Genomic DNA, 300 nt, shown 5'->3' on the forward strand with positions numbered 1-300 from the left:
GTGTGTGAGTGGTGTCTGCGTGTGTAGGAGTCTATGCGTGTGTGTGTGTGTCTGTGTGGGTGTGTCTGTGTGCGTAGAAGTCTATGCGTCTGTGTGTGTGTGTGTGTGTGTGTGTGTCTGCGTGCGTAGGTGTGTGTGTCGCTCTGGCTCACATGTGGGCCCCTCCCTCCGATGCCGGGTGAGCCTGGTAGCCCCTGGGCTGGGGCATGGGACTGGTCAGTCAGTCCTGGGCCTCCTCGGCGCCCCTGCCATGCTGGGGCCCAGTGGCAAGGGCCGGGTCTCCCATCAACACAGAGTCAC

The 300-nt window shown here is 62.0% G+C and overlaps 1 protein-coding gene across 1 annotated transcript in view; it reads left to right on the forward strand.

Annotated features, from left to right (window-relative positions):
- The window catches only part of TTLL10 (tubulin tyrosine ligase-like family member 10), a 19,414-nt gene that overhangs the window by 2,790 nt on the left and 16,324 nt on the right, over positions 1 to 300 (forward strand). The gene's annotated exons all lie outside the window — the stretch shown is intronic.

Source organism: Propithecus coquereli, unplaced genomic scaffold, assembly GCF_000956105.1.
Source record: "Propithecus coquereli isolate 6110/MARCELLA unplaced genomic scaffold, Pcoq_1.0 Scaffold544, whole genome shotgun sequence".
Lineage (NCBI taxonomy): Eukaryota > Metazoa > Chordata > Mammalia > Primates > Indriidae > Propithecus > Propithecus coquereli.